The sequence below is a fragment of the Mya arenaria genome, chromosome 11 (genome assembly GCF_026914265.1).
Source record: "Mya arenaria isolate MELC-2E11 chromosome 11, ASM2691426v1".
Classification (NCBI taxonomy): Eukaryota; Metazoa; Mollusca; class Bivalvia; order Myida; family Myidae; genus Mya; species Mya arenaria.
In genome coordinates this window covers 39,831,803-39,848,640 of record NC_069132.1, presented here as the reverse complement: position 1 = coordinate 39,848,640, position 16,838 = coordinate 39,831,803, and the positions used below count along the sequence as shown (strand labels likewise).

General features: G+C 32.6%; 1 protein-coding gene across 1 annotated transcript in view; it reads left to right on the top strand.

Moving 5' to 3' along the window:
* LOC128207949 (protein phosphatase 1 regulatory subunit 37-like) overlaps nt 1-14,126 on the top strand; it is a 36,403-nt gene extending 22,277 nt beyond the window's left edge. Inside the window, exon 13 of the mRNA XM_052911173.1 lies at nt 4,928-14,126. The gene's annotated coding sequence lies outside the window, so the exon portion shown is untranslated. The remainder of the gene's footprint in view (nt 1-4,927) is intronic.
* Nucleotides 14,127-16,838: the final 2,712 nt, after the last annotated feature.

The following is a 16,838-nucleotide window of genomic DNA, read 5'->3' as shown; positions in this document are numbered from 1 at the left end:
GGTCTCCGACACAATTTTTTTTTTACATTTTGTTACTTTTCTTTACAATTATGATATCAAAGCGTAACACATTCTATTAGATAATGTCCTGAGTTGTTACAGAAAAAAAGAATTGTTGCCAATCTGGTGTACAGTCCCTTTAACGGCTAGCTTGTGATTGCTTTTGAGGGGGTGGGATCAATGTCAAGGTCAATATTACTTAAAATAGAAAAATGGTTGCCCCCCATTTCTTAAGCTAGCATTGATGGATAGTAATAAAAGTTGGTGTAAGGTAGCTGATATGAAGAACTAGCTTGGGATTGCTTTTGTAGGGGTGATGTCAAGGCCAAGGTCACTGTTACTAATAATAGAAAAATGGTTTCTGCCCACTAACTTAAGTAAAGGTTGATGGGTTGTGATTTAAGTTGGTGAGTAGGTGCCTTTTGTGAAGAGCTAGCTGGGGATTGCTTTATAGGGGTAGGGGTAGGGGTCAAGGTCACTGTTAATAAAAATTGAAAAAAATGTTTCAATGTTTCTGCCCTACAACTTAAGTTAGAATTGTTGGAAACTTCGCACATAAGATTTTTAACAATATTTTTTTTCAGCTATGTCTCTTTTTTATAAAAGTAAAGATAAAGGCTGCACTACTTTTACTCACTCATACAAGAAATAATTGACAATAATTTCTTAATGCCCATATTAAAAACCAAAAATGTCAGACAATGCAATTATCATTTCATGTTACACCTGATATAGTGGGACCCAGTTATTAGGTAACATCCCAATTGCCAAACATGACAAATGTTCCATCATAAAGTATGATAAAATTGGTCTTAGTGTTTAATTTTATGTAAAATTGTCATATAAGCTTAATTAAAGAAAGGTCAGTGAAAAACACAAGAAAATATGGCCTTAAAAATAATACATTTGGTTCGGGTTACCCGACCCTACCCCCAAAATAGGTGCCGTGTTAGTTTTTGTTTTTTTTAATAAATAAGTTTTAAATGTGTGTTTCACTACTTAGTTTAACCTTTTAATTATGCTTTATACAGATGAAATCATTATATAGTTTTTGAGCTATGCATGAAAATAGCTAAAATGTCCCAAAAGAGAATGGCCTTAGTTTTTGCTGAAAAGGCAGTGAAATGTTATTTCTACATCAACCTTTATTTTTATTCACTGAGTGATTAATATAAGGCCAATATGAAAGATGTTGCTGTTCTAGCTGACAAATAAGAGGCTAGGTAGGAGTGTACAATAACTATAATTTTATTTCAGCTAATTCTAGAGTTAGGCCTAAAAAAAATCCGTTTGGTTCGGGTTACCCGATCCTACCTACGGAATAGGCGCCGACCCTACTGTTTTTATAGTCTGTTTGGAAAAAAAAATGAAAAACTAAAAAAAAAAAAAAAAAAAAAATTGTTTTCGTTTTTTTTTTAATTGCTTTTCAATATGAAGTTTAAACCTTAAATGCTTATACAGAAGATTGCTTTAACACCATTCTCCAATGATGAAAATGATATTCTTATATAAAGCCTAATAAAAAAAAAAAAAAAAAAAAAAAAAGCCTACCTACCCTACCTATTTTTGAAAAGGATGTAACCCTAACCAAACAATTTTTTTTTTAGGCCTTATTGCCCTATGTTAATTTTTTCTTGTCCAGAGCATTACTTAAAACTATGAAATGGAATTTAATTAAACTTCATATGATGGTGAAGCACAACGAGAGAAAGTTTAGTGAACAAGAACCATAACTCTATTTCAGCCAATTACAGTCTAAATGCCCTTTGTTTCTTTTCCTTATCCGGAGCATAACTTAAAAACTATCAGATGGAATTTAATTTAACTTTGTAGAATGATAAAACATAATAAGAGGAAGAGAAGTATGCAAGAACCATAACTAAATTTTAGCTTATTACAGAGTTATTGCCCTTTGTTACTTTTTCCTGTCTGGAGCTTAACTTGAAACCACTACATTGAATTAAAACAACTGCATCCAAATTTGGTAACAATGAGAGGAATTGCAAAGTTCAAGAACTCTTGTTTACTTTATTACAGAGTTTTGGCCCTTTGTCAATTTTCCTTGTCTGCAGCATATAACTGTTGCACTAATGAATGGAATTTTATTAAACTTTTTACTTTGGTTAGGCATAATAAGAGGAATTCTGACAGGGGTTTGCAAGAACCATAACTCTGTATCAGCTTACTGCAAAGTTATGGTCCTTTGTTACTTTTTCCAGTCCAGAGCATAACCTGAAAACTACTGGATGAAATTTAATTAAACTTCATACAATGGTAAAGCACATTGAGAAAAAATGCAACTTGTACAAGAACCATAACTCTATTTCAGCATAACTTTTAAATTACTCAATGGATTTATATAAAACAACACACATTGGTTAAGCATGATAAGTGGAAATGCAGGGTACAACTACCTTGAGAGTTATGGCGTCTTTTTAAAGAAATACTTTGCCATTCCTGTGTCCAGGCAAAATTCTGGGGCATTGGTCACTCCTGTGACAGCTGTAGTTTTTCGTGCATTTAAATAAAATAACTTTATTTTATTGAAGTTCTGAAAAAAATGTAAAAAAAAATACTGTGATGTGTGTCCCTTTAACATAGCACAATTTGCAACAGCATTGGTCAACATTGTGTAACTAATGGCTAAAAATATTTGGCATAATTCATTGTGTTTCTCCCTTGAAGAATAACCTAATTCAGCAGTAAATCAAGTCTCTGTAATTACATAGCTGTAATCAATATGTTTGCCATTGAAGCAAATTACATTATGAGGGGAAAAATAGTGTTCTGTTGCAGGCAAATGGCCAAATGGTCCGATGAGATAAGAAGAATTCTCGTTGATGATTGTACACCTCCTTCCTGGAATGCATTTCATGTTATTGATTCGTGTTCTTCCTCTGAATTTTATGTCTTCAGACATACACCTTTTATTCCTAGATTTCCCAAAAGAAGAAAAACTCCCACTTCCTCAACTTTCACTTGATTTATTCTCCATCAAGTAAAAGCAGCAGTTACTTTAATCTGTTTCCCATAGGCAGGGGCAGATCTAGGATTTGACATTAGAGGGGCGGTACTTTGGGGCGTAACTTTTTGACTTGAGGCTCTCCCTCCTAACTGAAATTTATTTGGTTTAAGGTGTTGGCAGGGGGGTCGGGGGTACCCACCTTAGATTTTTTTTTACAATTTATAGTAAAAAATGCTGCATTTGGGGCATATTTTATTTACTTTTTCTCACCTATATTGAAATAAGAAGTTAACTTGGACAATTTAATGTGGGGAGGGGGGGGGGGGGGGTACGCACTGGGTCAGATCAGATAGTGATAGGGTTCATATACAACAAGACAAGGGAAGTCTTGTTTTGCAGGGAATGAAATAAACCCAAACCTGCAAGGCCTGCTCCGTTAAAATGATTTCCTGGTTTGCTCTTTTTTATTATTTTATATAGCATGGCGTGTTCTGAAAGCATTTGATGCCAAGCACTTAATATGCAAGAATTTGGGCTAGGGCATCTAATACTGATGAATATTTATGAATATTACAGGTTTTGTAAGTCATATTCATATAAATAAATGTTTAGTGTTTATTAAGTATTATGAAGTATTTTAGTAAGGCTTGCAAAAAATGCCATTCTCAGCATATTTTAAAATAAAAGTGTTGTTTTTTTCTCTTACTTCAAGCTGTAGCTTACATGTATATATAATTGTGTGAACAGCCCTCAAAAACACTTCCGGTTTGTGTTACCCGACCCTACATATGAAATAGGGGCTGACTCTACTGTTCTTATAGTCTTTCATTTAAAAATACACTTCGTTAGAATATAAAAATATGATGTTTAAAAAGCTTGGTATTGAAGATTAATTTTATGCTATTCCCCATTGAAAAAAATAAAGTTTTAACATACAGCCTATTAAATGAAAATAAAATAAAAATGAAAAAAATCTTACCTACTCAGAGTATTTGTTATATTTGACAAGTTGTAGCCCTAACCACACAATTAATTATTTTTGCCATCATTATTTTAACCAAGAATAAAACTATTTCAATGGACATTGATCGGATGAAAAGTTTTATGGCTGTTGCCTTAATTTCCGGGAAAATGAAATACTGATTAGCTAATGGAAAAACAACATAACGATAAATGGAAATTCATGTGTTCTTAAGGAATTGAGGATATCCTAATGTAGTTGATTGAAGATCAAACGCTTCAAATGCCACAAAAAACATAATATCATATTATTTTAGTTTGTAACTATGGTAACTTTTTTTTTTCCTTTCCTCATATCTTCAAAAGCATCCATACCAGTCTAGTTACATATAATTGATCTATTTATAGTAGACATCTTTCTTTTATTTGGCTTGACATTGAAAATTGCTTTCATTGGAAGAGAACTGTTTTGTTTATATTTATTCAGAACAGATAAACAGGATTTACCCCCATAATTTGCTCATATTAAGCAAAGAATAATCCTATATATACTGAGAAAATGGGCAAGCATTAACCCCCCACCCCCCCAGGGCCTGTTTGTTTTAAGTCTTATATGATAACTGGAAATATGATGATGATAATCATAATGATGATGATGATGATGATGATGATGATGATGATGATGATGATGATGATGATGATGATGATGATGATGATAACAATAATAATAATGATAATAATAATAATAATAATAATAATGATGATGATGATGATGATGATGATGATGATGATGATGATGATGGTGATAGTGAAAATAATGATAATCATGATAATAATAATAATAATAATAATAATAATAATAATAATAATGATGATGATGATGATGATGATGATGGTGATAGTGAAAATAATGATAATCATGATAATAATAATAATGATAATAATAATATGAAAATTATAATAAATTATAAATAATATCTAATAATATTTGTATATTTTTAGGTGCTTACAGCGGTTAAGGCAGGACAGTTACAGAACACTGTTGGAAAAAAAACACATGAACAGCACGCCCTATGAAAAGATTGTTATATAGCATACATACATCTAATATTTTGGATAAAGCTCCCATGCCAATGTTACGACATGTATTCAAGTGAACAACTGACCCAAGAGACTGGTCAGTCCATCGAGTGAATGAACAAAATGAACATGTTTTCATGTAGAAACAGAACTTCATACATACATGTGCATGGATTGAACGAAGAAAAGAACATGTTTCCATGTACAAAATAACTTCATACTTACATGTCAATTGCTTGAAAGAAGAGAAAGAACATGTTTCCATGTAGAAACAGAACTTCTTACTTACATGCCAATTGCTTCAAAGAAGAGAAAGAACACGGTTTCCATGTACTAGAAACAGAACTTCATACTTACATGTAAATCGCTTGAAAGAAGAGAAAGAACAAGTTTCCATGTAGAAACAGAACTTAATACTTACATGTCCATCGCTTGAAAGAAGAAAAAGATTTTTTTTTCCATGTACTGAAGAACTCCATATCTTCATACACACATGGATTACTTGTTTACCATTGCTAATTCATAGTGGATCCATTTGTGGTCATAATGATTTCAGTGTAAATTCATGAACCACCTCATTCTTGCTAATAATGAGTGGTTTTGACTTCTTATATGTACATCGTAAGGCAACTATAAATTATTTGCTAGATTTTTGTCCCGCCCATCCCCTCTTTCTTCCCCCCCCCCCCCCGGCTTGTCTAGAAACACGTGTAAACAGTTACTTAGGCACTAAGAAAGAGTATAAACACATATTTAAAGGTGAAACAGTAATCTTAAAAAAAGAAAATGTTACCCCCCACCCCCATTAAAATAAAACAAATGGATGTAAATCTAGCAGTTAATTTATATCAGCCTTATGGACGGCATTTTACGTCCAACTTGGCAATTAAACATACACATGTGATTACTACTTGGGCATACAAAATCGGATATTTAGTTTGTTACTCACATATATATTCACACTTATACATATAGTAGGATGAAATGACGTCAGTTTCAAGTTACTTAAGTGTTATGTAAGAAAATAATTAATGGTTGTATTATATGCGAAACAATGAACGTCATGTGATAAGATCACATCTGGTATCCAACTTGTACGTGTACTTAGCAAAGCATCTAGGTCTGAAATTAATTTCCATCTTAGATTTATATTAATTTGAAGATTATGATCTCAGTGTTTTGATTGGACTGTTAAACTTTTTAGCCAATGAAATAAAAGGAATCAGATTTTACTTAATTTTCAAATTATAATCTCAGTGTTTTGATTGGGCTGTTAAACTGGTTTAAGCCAATGAAATGAAAGGAATCACTAAGGAGTCATGTCTAAGGATAGGGGGTAAAAAAAGGAAAGGAAAAAACCGACATACCAACACCTTGGAAGTTAAGTTCGGAAAACATCAAACAAACAATTCACTCTGGCCTTGTTGAAATGTTGTATAATTTTAGTAATATGTTAATTCTCTGTGTGTTTTTTCCTGGATTGGTAATACATGTACCACTGTAAATAACTTCTAATTACTAAAACCGGGTATTCTTATTTCAAGGTTGTGTAATAACGTGATTGTGTAATAATTTATCCCCATTAAATTTTTATAATATATTTTCTTTCTGTAAAGTATATGTACTTAAAAACTGGCTCATTAAAAGTGGGATTTATTTCCCCCCCGGTAAATATTATTAATATGTTTTCTTTTTGCTTGTAATAAAGTACATGTACTGCTGAACTCGCTCATTGAAATCAAGATTTTTAAACATTTCTTTCGTGGCTAGATGCGTGTTTTTCCCCTTCTATCCAGAGCTTCATAGATAAGCTTCCCCTTTTTACTCTTAAAGCTGCACTCTCTCAGATTGATAGTTTTGAAAAATAATTTTTTGAGTTTTTGTCTCAGAATCGGCTGATTTTGTTATCACATTAAACGCCTTCAATTCAGTTGGATAGGATAACTCACAATAGAACAGATTGCATTGTTTGGAAAACTGATGAATGTATCATTTTTCTTAAAGGGAAAGTAACGCTTTTAGTCATAAAACATAAATTTTCGAACATAAATATGAAAAATTGCAATCTGATCTTTTGTCAGCAGTCTTATATCACTGGTTTCCAGACATTTACTCACAAATTGGCTTATTTGGAGACAAAAAAAAGCTGTCAAAATGGTCGATCTGTGAGAGTGCAGATTTAAGTTATATATATAACGAGTGGATTAACTTCTGAATTAAGGAAAGGGTTAAGTTACTATTTGTTATACAGGAACAAGGACTGAAATATTTGTGTGGTCAATAATAAGTAAGCTACTATATCTCAAAATAATTCTTATTTTTTGTTGGTTTAAACTTACCATATAATATCATAAGATGTTGTTATAAGATGTTGTTGTTTTTTTCAGTATCTTGGGGAAAATGAGCTATATTTGATGTTGGAATAGGGAATTTTCGTGTTGTTTTTCACAAAATTTGGAAATTTTAATAAATATTTATGTAAGTTGAATATACACAATTACTCTTTTAAACCATTTTTGATGGCCAATTATAACTTCACAACAAAAAAGTAAAGTATTTAAAAGAGAACTTGTACAAATTTGTGTAGAACTTTTGATTGGAAATTTATTCAGCATTTGGTGGAAAAACATGGACATTTTGAGCATAACTGAAAATCGGCTATCAAAATCGTTTAAAAACAACAACCGTGGAGTAATGTTTGTCCTGCTATGCTAAGTATCCAAGCAAACACCTTTGATCTGTATGTTGTATGTGAATACTTCTATTTGCATTGAATGCATAACAGTGGCCTCACTTCGAATGCCGAAGCTTAAATATCCCATGTTTTCAGTAGCAACGTTTTCAGCATTTAATCCTGGTAATTTGATCACAGTTTTTTTAACAAAATGCTGAAGTTACAGTTTTTGTAGTTAAGATTTCTGAAGGTTCGGCATTTTTGCTTCTCTGTGAGATATCCAATCGTTGCTCGACACATGATGCAACACCATTTTCTCATTTGACTATTTACTCTGCAGTGATGTAAAAATTCCGAAATAGAAAAAAGGCAGCTTCGGCATTTTGAAGTGAGACCAGCGATATAGTTGCTTGTCTGTATGTACTATATTAAATGCTTCAGATAATCAGAAAAAGAAAATGTTTTCATATAAACTTAAAATATGATTATAAATTGATACAAGCTTGACATATTTGATACTTAATACATTATTTTCATGGAGCGGCAGTTTAAATAAACCAGTACATCAGAAGTGACATCATTTCAGTTTCAATCCCATAGACATTCAGCTTTCAAGAATTATACCCAGGAAAGACATAAAAACTACATTATGAATTTCTTACTTTCCATCAATTTTTCATGTTCTCTTCGAAGTTTGTGATAATAAGATGCAAACAAAGAGTTTAAAAAGTCATTTTACTTTTTAAGCATATGTAAACAAAAATGTTTTTGTTCTTGTAGGAAAATATCTGTGCTTGTTCTTGTGTGAACAAAAGTGCGCTCCTGACAGTGCGCAGTATTACAAGAACTAGTGCATATATATTCATTTAAAATCAATGATATATATGCTTTTTTGTTGTTTTTATGCTGTATGAACTCAGTAGGGCACGGGAGGTGAAATTCTATGAAACGCGCTAACGCTTCTTGGTAATTTGCTCGCTCGCTGTGTGCGATCAATATGTATATTTACATTTGAAATAATTATTCAATATGATTAAAAATTAGCAGTTACTTCTGCAATTGAGTTTTTGTTCTTAAAGAAATTAAACCGACTACATACATTTGGCTAAAAGAATTGCAGATATTTGTATCATCATATATCATTGGTTAAATCATGATGTGCTAATCCAATCGCAGCGCAATATTGAAATAACCAATGACGTCATAACTCCTTGCGTGTTATACAATATGATCGTCAAGTTTTATGTCATAATCTCAAGGACTAGGCGAATGTAAATATATGTGTGTGTCACTATTTGCATCACCCCTATTAATTTTGCTGTTCTTATTTTAGTGGTCTACATGATAAAATTGTGTCTATTGATTGATAAACTTTAACTTGACTTGAAACATTTCATAATTTCATATTATGTGATATAATTTATTCAAAATTTTAAATATATTTCTCTCATTTTTTGTACAAAAAATGAAATCTTTACTTGTATCGGATATTTAAAAATATTTCTTCTCTAAAGTTAAGCTGGAGATATCGTAATACGCCAGATAAGGCCATGCAAAATTGATTTTATGTTTAGCATACTTTATGGCAAATAAGGCAATGCAAAATTGATTCTATGTTTAGCCTAATTTATTGCAAATAAGGCCATGAAAAATTGATTCTGTGTTTAGCCTAGTTTATGGCAAATAAGGCCATGCGAAATTGATTCTATGTTAAGCATTCTTTGTGGCAAAAAAGGCCATGCAAAATTGAATCTTTGTTTAGTGCAGTATATTGCAAATAAGGCCATGCAAAAATAATTTATGTTTAACCTTGTTTTTATGCAAATAAGGCCTTGCAAAACGGATTCTATGTTTAGCATAGTTTATGGCAAATAATGCCATGCAAAATTTATTCTATGTTTAGCGTAGTTTATGGCAAATAAGGCCATGTAAATTGATTCTATGTTTAGCGTAATTTATGGCATATCAGGCCATGTAAATTGATTCTATGTTTAGTGTAATTTATGGCAAATCAGGCCATGTAAATTGATTCTATGTTTAGTGTAATTTAGGGCAAATCAGGCCATGCAAAACGGATTCCTGTTTAGCGTAGTTTATGGCATATAAGGCCATGCAGAAGTGATTCTATGTTTGTGGTCTTAAGGTATTAAGCAAATATGGTAAAATTTACTGTAAAAAAAAAGGGTTTCAACAATGAAAAGGTTGACGCATCTTTGTCAAAATTACTTGTATTTTTGGTAGTTTGAAATATTTCGGAATTCCATTTTTTAGTCATTAGTAAATAAGGCTCCTGATTCAAGAAAAAGACACTTGCACAGTAAAATTAAACAGTCTTGATTCATTGACCTACAAATGTCTATGTTGTTGATTTCTTTTCAATTACAGTTGGTGAAATCTGCTTCGTATCAAGCAAATGTGTTTTCAAGAAAAAAATAGGATTTTTTTTCTATGACTGCTTTTTTTCCTGCTTGGTATATGTAAGTTTTGAAATTGGAACCTGACAATTAAAACTTAGAATCTATTTGGTATGGCCTTATGTTGTGTACTACATACATGTCTGCTCAAAACATTGTTTACATTTTTGTGCAATAGAAATTGATGTGAAATCTAACTTAGGTTGTATAACAGTTTTAGTAGCACTTATAACATTCTATGGAATAAAAGACTATTGGTATTTTGTAAGATAAATTGTGCTTCTTGCTATCATAATAATGCATGTCATTAGGTTGCCATGGTTATTTTTCTCATTTATGTTTGTCATATTGACTGATTGTACTGTAATCTTTAATAACGGAATTTTACTAACCCTTGGAAAATCTTTATAACATGACATCTATTGTTACTATATATGTGTTACAATGTAAATAGGGGAGGATTGTTTATTTCAGTGTAAGATCATAATATATTTCACCCGAGTAAGCACCAAAGTAGCAACAAGTGAAATATTCACTTTTGGTTTTTACAAGGTGAAATATATTACAATCTTACACTGAAACAAACAATTTTTCTTTTATTGTATGAATATGAAGACAATTATTAACACTTTTTTAGAAAAACGTGCCAGTTTGTTTGCGCATGTAATGTCTTCTCTGAAACGACCTCATTAAAATTGCATGCATGCTGAAGTTTTATTGGGATCTGAAAGCGACTAAAATTTGTTTGAAACATTGAAATATCAATTTTATTTTCACTGATTAATCTCTATAAACCTCCGGAAAGCATATAATAATGTTTTATGTTCAGAAATTGTTTCATCCTGAATCAGAATTGTTTATGCCCACACCTCAATCTTGCATGCAAAACTGTTTAAGGCTAGGCCAAATTAATTATGTTTTACGTCATTAAGTGGTAAGGTTTCAGTCCTAAAAATAAAAATAAATTTCTAATTAAAAAAAAACCAATCATCTGAGTCAGGAATATGAACATTAAATTATTATACAAGGAGAAGTTCAATTATTGAGAGGTTTTGGACCTTCCAATGTATATGATGCCTTTTTCGATTGTTAAATATGCTACCAAGGCCATTTGATGTAAAGATAATAAGGTTGATGTTTTTTTCTTTTGGATTTTGTTTGTTTTCCTGCTCGGTTGATAGGGTTTGAAATTAGACCTTTGGGGTTCCTTTTATAAAGATCTTAGTGAATTTTAGTGTGAAATGTTGATTTTAGTCGATAAATGTCATTTTCATTATAGATTTTGCATGAATTTACATTAAGCCAGTAGTAAAAATGGAATCAAATGTTAGTTAAAAAAAAAATCGCTTCTCGAAATTTCGTGACAAAGAAATTTTCTTCTAATTCAAGATTACGGTTTTGGAGTTTAACGACTAAGATTATTTACTGAAACAGGCCCCAAATGCTCAACATAGAATAAATTTTACATGGCCTTTGATGAAATACAGGGATGTGATTTGTCAGGAGGATTTCAACGGATATAATGGCTCCAGGGACCAAAAAGAAGAAGAAAAAAAATATATATACATATAAATTTATATATATATTTTTTTTAACTTTTTAATATATCAAAAACAGTTAGCTGGTTGCGTTTGGTTGTTTCTTTATTTGTCGGTAATATTGACACTCCAGTTTGCTTCGATTTTGAAAGTCTCAAGGACTCTAAAAAATCTAGATTTGTTTCACGGCAGGGTGCTACACCCCCTTTGACACCCACTGGTGGCCTAAAGTGCACCCGAAAATTAACCCATGGCCGAAATGTTTTCAGCCCTTCAGCTTCCAGGTCAATCACATCCCTAAAAAAGAAAACATTAAAACACCTATTAAGCGGTCTTAATATCCAATATTATTGAAGGTCAAAATGCAGGACATAAGTACAACTACAATCCAGCCTTCATTTAAAGCTGCACTCTCACACATTGACTGTTATGACAACTTTTTTTTCTTTTTTGTTTTATGGGCAAAATTTTGTATAAACGTCTGAAAACCAGTTATATAAGACTGCTGATAAAACATCAGATTGCAGTTTTAAATATTTACTCTCTAAAATTGATGTCTTATGGCTTAAAGCATTACTAACGCTTTAAGAATTTTAAAATGAAAATCTGCCAAGATTTTCAATTAATTGAGATCGGTTCTATTGTGTGTAATATCCTATATGACTTTTTGAAACTATTGATTCAAAAATCAGCTGATTCTGAGCCAAAAAAATGAAAAAATTGTCAAATCAGCTTGCAGAGTGCAGCTTTAAATGAATCTAACATTTTTTTCTAATTAGTAATTTATATGTTACTTGAACGACATTGAAAAACAACTACCCTACCAGCTTAGCAGCTATACTGACTAATGTTCAGTTACTCCAATTTCAGAAAAACCTTTTAACTACTTGACCAATGAAGAATTACTGGTAAAATACCATATAAATTTTGTTTCCTGAAACACTTCATAGGCATGTAATTATCTCGCTTAAATGTTTTTGATTAAGTTTACAAGCAGAATAAAGACGCTGTGTGCAAAAAAACCTGAAATAATAACCCTAGAAATAGCAATTTAAAAGAAAACTTCATTCTAAAAATTGTTCCAAGCTTTGAGGTAGTACCTCTCTGTATAACAGATGTCTCAAATTACTGAGGTAAACATCATGTCATCATTAAAAGGCTTGAGGTTATTTTAGAAAAAAATTATATATTAGGTACAGTTTCTTCTTTTGGCTAGTATAATTTTTCTTTGATGTATAATTGGATCACATCAGACAGAAATTAAAACCGTCACCAAAGAATACAAATCTTGGTTTCGCTGCAAGAGAAAACAAAATCAGAATGAAATTTGTCTAAAATAACCTCAAGTCTTTTGATGATACTATGACTATGATATATGTGCAGAATAAAGTGATCTTTAAAAACAGCTAAATTTAGGGTTATTTAATATCTGGTATATTTGTGCATGCATAGTCTCTTTAGTCATAGATTTTAAAGGGGCTAGACACCAGATGATACAAGAAAAAAAGAAAATATAAAATAGCCATCGATGTGTACAACACCTTGAATCTTACTTACTCCTGTATCACATCGCTAATGATACATGCATCTTTCGTAGATTTTGAGCATTTTTCCAATTTGAAATTTACTCATGTTGTCAACCACGTAAGTTTAAAAATAGCGTTGGTATATTTATCTGTACTCATAAACAGATATGATTTAAACTGGGAAACCATGATGTGCTTTTTTAAACAGGGAAACACAGATGAGACAGCAACATGATTGTTAATGATTTTAATCATGTATTATAATGTATTATCAACCTACTACTAGCTCGCACTGGCAATTAAAGGCTTGTTTTGAGGATATACTGTATATTTGATGATTTGGGGACAATCTGGTGTCTCGCCCCTTTAAGTCTGAAGTGTCTTGCCCCTTTAATTTTTAGGGTTAATCCTGCAAAATTGATTTAGAGCTTATAACTTCAGACTGTTGTACAGTTGTAAAGATTACCTGTTGCTCTGACTTTTGAAGCAACAACATTAGATAGTTCCTTGAAATTAATACATTTAACTTTAGAAATCATTTCAAAAGGGGTCTAAGCCCCTTTACCCAAACAAATCCTGTGGTGGTATTCAATATTCAATTAAAGTTAGTCTTATGGTAACAAGTACTCAGATTAGCTACATCGTTCTTAGATCCAATTAAGACCAGCATTGAATACCAGCCCAGGAATTGTTTCAAGGATTAAAATTATCAGCTGTTATAAGAACCCCTGTTTTTTTCTGGTTGTATATTATATTCCTGTATGAATTATGTTGTTTTTTTTGTCTCACATGTTTCATTTGTGTATAGGATATTGTATTTTATGGTTGTTACTGATGTTATATGCAACATTGTTATGATTTGGACCAATAACTTGTAGCAAGGGTTTGGATCTGATGTACAATTATAACAGGTTGATCATTGCAAGAATATGTTTTATGGTTGGTAATAAGATAATAATAAAGTATCTTTAAAAATGGTCTTGTTTAGTTTTCTAAAATTGGTGGCAATACCCTAGTGGTTAAGTTACAAGTTATGACCCTTAGGGGTGTATGGGATATTTGACATCTATAAATGGGGCCGTATTCAATTTAGGTCTTACTTAAATTTTAGAGTAGAATGTGAGTGTTTTGATTGGATGTTAAAAATAGCTGGCCAATAGACTGAAAGGAATCACTGAGGCATATCTAAGGATAAGGATAGAACCTGAGTGTTTTGATTGGAGATTGAAAATAGCTGACCAATAGACAGGTATGGACAAATTTTAAAATAACTTGCCACATGTGGTCCACATACAAAGACGTGTCGTGTGCAAGACCAGTGTCCCTATTTCTAAGGTCAAGGTCACACTTAGTGTTTGAATACTATGGAATGTTGCATATAAGGACATAGAGTAAAGGTGGTGGTGTTCGGGCTGTACATTTCTCTTGTATGGACAGATTTTAAAATAACTTGCCACATGTGTTCAACGTACCAAGATGACGTGTCCATGCAAGACCTTTGTCCCTTTCTCTAAGGTCAAGGTCACACTTAGCGTTTGAATACTATGGAATGCTGCATATAAAGAATAGAATATAGTTGGTTGTGTCTGGGCTGTAGCTTTCTCTTGTATGGACAGATTTTAAAATGGAATGCTGCATATTAGAAAGTCAACCGTCAGTTGTAATAACTGGCGACTTCAACAAAAATGTGATTGCACGTCCAATTTCTCTTATATGCCACACGCTCACAGAAAAAGGATTTCGCCAGTATTCTCACACACCGACCCATGTATTAGGTTCTTGTCTCGACCATATGTATCTCTCTGGATTAATTGGCATAAGACCAACAACAACACTGACATATTACAGTGACCATGCATGGGTCTAATGTGGTGTTTCAAAACATCAATGAGAGGTAATTACTGTTTTTATATATTGTTCAAAGGTCAATGTCATGTTCCGGGGTATTTGTCACATACTGTGACAGTTCTAGTTTTATGCTAAATCTGATGAAATCAGTTAACAGTTTTCACTAGTGGATGCACTAGTTTTTATGATCACAATTGCGGCAGCTTCCTGAAGCCGTAATAAAATCTATTTGTGGATAAAGTTGTTTGAAACTCATTGATAAAAGATGTCTTGATACATCAACTATGAGGGGCTCAAATAATGTTATCAGTGGTAGGTGTCCTAATTCCTTGTAACAACAGGGATATATACCTTCAGGTGTGGGTTTTAATTCCTTGTAACAACAGGGATATTTACCTTCAGGTGTGGGTTTTAATTCCTTGTAACAACAGGGATATTTACCTTCAAGTGTGCGGTCCTAATTCCTTGAATCAACAGGCATATTTACCTTCAGGTTTGGGTTTTAATTCCTTGTAACAACAGGTATATTTACCTTCAGGTGTGGGTTTTAATTCCTTGTAACAACAGGGATATTTACCTTCAAGTGTGCGGTCCTAATTCCTTGAATCAACAGGCATATTTACCTTCAGGTGTGGGTTTTAATTCCTTGTAACAACAGGGATATTTACGTTAAGGTGTGGGGTCCTAATTCCTTGAAACAACAGTGATATTTACCTTCAGGTGTGGGGTCCTTATTCCTTGAAACAACAGTGATATTTACCTTCAGGTGTGGGGTCCTAATTCCTTGAAACAACAGTGATATTTACCTTCAGGTGTGGGGTCCTTATTCCTTGAAACAACAGTGATATTTACCTTCAGGTGTGGGGTCCTAATTCCTTGAAACAACAGTGATATTTACCTTCAGGTGTGGGGTCCTTATTCCTTGAAACAACAGTGATATTTACCTTCAGGTGTGGGGTCCTAATTCCTTGAAACAACAGTGATATTTACCTTCAGGTGTGGGGTCCTTATTCCTTGAAACAACAGTGATATTTACATTCAGGTGTGGGTTTTAATTCCTTGTAACAACAGGGATATTTACCTTCAGGTGTGGGTTTTAATTCCTTGTTACAACAGGGATATTTACCTTCAGGTGTGGGGTCCTAATTTCTTGAAACAACAGGGATATTTACCTTCAGGTGTGGGTTTTAATTCCTTGTAACAACAGGGATATTTACCTTCAGGTGTGGGTTTTAATTCCTTGTAACAATATAAATATTTACCTTCAGGTGTTGGTCCTAATTCCTTGTAAAACAGGGATATTTACCTGGCTTCAGGTGTGGGTCCTATTTCCTGGTAACAACAGGGATATTTACCTTCAGGTTTGGGTCCTAATTCCTTGTTACAACACAGATATTTACCTTGAGGTGTAAGCCCCAATCCCTTGTATTAACAGGGATATTAACCTTCAAGTGTTGGTTCTAATTCGTTGTAACATTAGGGATACTCACCTCTAGGTGTAGGTCCTTATTGCTTGTAACAACAACGCTGGTTCTAATTCCTTGTAATAACAGGGATATTTCCCTTCAGGTGTGGGTCCTTATTCCTTGTAACAACAGGGATACTTTCCTTTAGGTGTGGGTCATTATTCCTTGTAACAACAGGGATATTTACCTTCAACTGTGCGTCCAAATTCCTTGTAACAACATGGATATTTTCCTTCATGTGTGTCCTAACTTATTGTAACAACAGTGATATTTACCTTAAGGTGTGTGTCCTAATTCCTTGTAACAACAGGGATATTAACCTTCAGGAGTGTGTCCTTATTCCTTATTACAAAAGGGATACTAGTAC